A 3,094-nucleotide genomic window follows, 5' to 3' on the forward strand; every position below is an offset into this window, starting at 1 on the left:
GAAGTGAAAACCATAAATAACCAAAACCCTAACCCCAGGAGATGGAACACCAAGAGTTTGTGGGCCCCATTTGGGTTACTTGGGCAGCCAACTTCCTGGGGTCGTAACTTGGTCATGCTATCTCCGTTTGGCGTGTATGATACCTTGTTGGAAATATCTCTCCGAGTACTATAGGATTTGCAACAAGCCCATGCCTATGGTTACCGGTCTGCTGCGAACCTCAAAAAAACACCATTTAGGGGGTAAAAACTGCTCCAGAAGTTCATGACCCAAAAAGTTGCTAAAAATAGTAAATGTTGCAATAGACAAGGAAACATAGGAAACCAACTAGAGGTCTAGGTGGAATAGGTGGGTGGCCACCAATATCAACCTGGATGACACCTATTATCATGTCGCTTGATGTTTGGATTTTCCATCAGAGCCTCTAGAGCAAGGAGCGTAGTCCTCGAAACAATCGACACATCATCCCCTAGAAAGTCATAAGAACTCAAGAGCTCCTTGAACTCAAGCTCAACCTGATCCTATTTGTTTAAGAACACCACCACGTTGGGCACACCCACTTGCTTGTCCAGTAGGATTTTCTCCTTCTTTTGTGGCATAGGGTCGTCCACTCTTGACACAGCTAGGATTGCACCATCCATTTGAGTAGCCCCAGTAATCATATTCTTCACATAATCAACATGATCAAGGAAATCCACATGGGCATAATGTCTATTCTCGGTATCATATTCAACAATAGCAATATTTATTGTAATACCTTTGGCCCTCTCTTCGAGTGTCGCATTGATTTCATCATATTTTTTAGTGCCACTAGTGCCCATGGAGGCCAAGGCCATGGTGAGGGAAATAGTTAATGCAGTTTTCCCATGATCAACATGCCAATGGTGCCAATATTCACATGGGGTTTTTTTCTCTCAAATTTTCCCCAAGTTGCCCAAATTATGAAGTGGAGCAACTTAATGGTATTCACAAAGGAAGAGGAAGGGAAATGGTCTCTGAAAGTGTTTGTATACGAAATTTGGTTTTAGAGAGACCAAGAATGTACCTTGTGAAAGCTCCCCTTTGGGTTTCACCAGTGATGACGAAGATGAAGGAACTATCATTGTTCCCATGAATAACCCTGTCGCAATTTCCATCATCTAAATTTCTCAAGAGCTCTCTATGTTCCTTCTTGATATGCTGCCACAAAAATATGAATATAAGGAGAACCATTATCCCTTATTCCAACAGATGTAGTCCGAGAAAAATTAAATGATAATCCCTAGTGAAAGAGAGCTCTTGTACGGGGGAACTGTTGAGATTCATGCCACCTGTTGAGGATGATGAATCTCAATAGTGTCACCAACAAGAACCTCACAATAAAATTCCTATCGACATAATAATGCACTAGGGTATGGTAATATCCATAACTCATCGGTTGGATATTTGACAATATGTTAAAAAATGTGAGGCTATAATTTTTTAGCACACCAATATTGTATCCACACCAGTGCATATGTAGTTTTTAAGAACACCAATGTTGAGGCGTCTCACTTTTCTCTTTGATGCTAAAAGTGTCATGAAATGCATGATATGCACACTAGTGCGTCTTCTAATAAGTGACACACAATTAATTCTTATTAGACATTTTGGCATGTTATATTTTATAATGCACTGGTAATGAGGCATACCAATGGATGCAACATGAGCGGTGTTATTTGTAAATTCACAAGAGACACCGTTAACTCTGGTGGGAGTCAAACTTCTAAAGCGTGCCACAAAAAATTTAAACAAAATTTAAGTCCATTTTTAATTTTAATTTGGTAAATTGTAAATGAGGCAACAAACAATTTACCTATTCTTTTCCCACCCAAGGGGCTACTTTAATAGAGAAAAAATAAAAATGTGCATTCTTTTCCAAAATTTGAAAATGAACTTAATTGACCAGTGAAGTTAACAAATTGAGAAAACGACATCGTAATTGCAAATGAGGTGGCTATTGAAAGATGGATATCAAAATAGGGTGAGCACCAGTGCTCGTGTGAGTGGTTGCAAACACACAAGGAAATGTGAAAGTAAAATTTGATTTGTGTGAGTGGTTGCAAGCACACAAGGAAATGTAATAGTAAAATTTGATTTGATAATTTATTTTATTTTATTTTAATTTAACCTTTTTGTAGAAACTAAGATGCACTTGGGCATCAAGACTCATAGATATGCTATTTTATTTAATTTTTAATGAAATTTTTATATGCTATTTTATTTATTTTTTAATGAAAATTTTATTTTACACCTGAAAACCTTTTGCAAGTGGTGCAATAATGTATATCCTAGTAATATTCATATCTCAACCATTTTACTTTTCGAGAATTTTGCATACACTTTAGTGTTTTTAATTGAACCAGTGAAATTATATAGCTTTTAAAACTTTTTTTTAATGAATAACCAAATATTTTAACTTGATCTGGTGCATCATTCATATAAATAATTTATAGTTTTTAAAACCTGTTTTTCTATGAATAACTAAATATAAATATTTTAACTTATCTAGTTTTTTAAAACTTTTTTTTATGAATAGCTAAATATTTTAACTTCATCTGGTGCATCATTCATATGAATAATTTATAGTTTTTAAAACTTTTTTTTTCTATGAATAACTAAATATAAATATTTTAACTTATCCGGTGAATCATTCATATGCACATCAATGCCCTTAATTTAGTGTTGATCATCAACATGCATTTTATTTATTTTTAAATAAAAAATGATATTTAATATTTTATAATAAGAATGATTATAAGGGTTCTTTAGTATATTAGCACCAATGCATTATATTACCTGCTAGGATATTCCGACACATTGGAAATAATTAAGTACAATTTTGTCTAGTGTATAGTTAGGTAAAGTGTGTTTCTTTAGTATGTTTTTTTTGTAAGTTACAATCCGACAGTCACGATATGTTCTAGAAATGAAGTGATACGATGGTTCATTCTCTCCTTGGTATTATCGATACTTCATCTGTGGCTTAACACCCAATTGGTCCATGAACTCTATTTGAATAGCATGGAAGGTCATTTGTTAGGTGACCGTTCATGAGAAAAGCTTATGTAAATTT

The 3,094-nt window shown here is 34.5% G+C and overlaps 1 pseudogene; it reads right to left on the bottom strand.

The window, feature by feature from the left end:
* Nucleotides 1-365: 365 nt before the first annotated feature.
* LOC149262451 (elongation factor Tu, chloroplastic-like) lies at nucleotides 366-1,136 on the bottom strand (annotated as a pseudogene).
* Nucleotides 1,137-3,094: the final 1,958 nt, after the last annotated feature.

This window comes from Pinus tabuliformis, chromosome 6, assembly GCF_031772625.1.
Source record: "Pinus tabuliformis cultivar Carrire ecotype Pingquan chromosome 6, CPIR1, whole genome shotgun sequence".
Taxonomy (NCBI): domain Eukaryota; kingdom Viridiplantae; phylum Streptophyta; class Pinopsida; order Pinales; family Pinaceae; genus Pinus; species Pinus tabuliformis.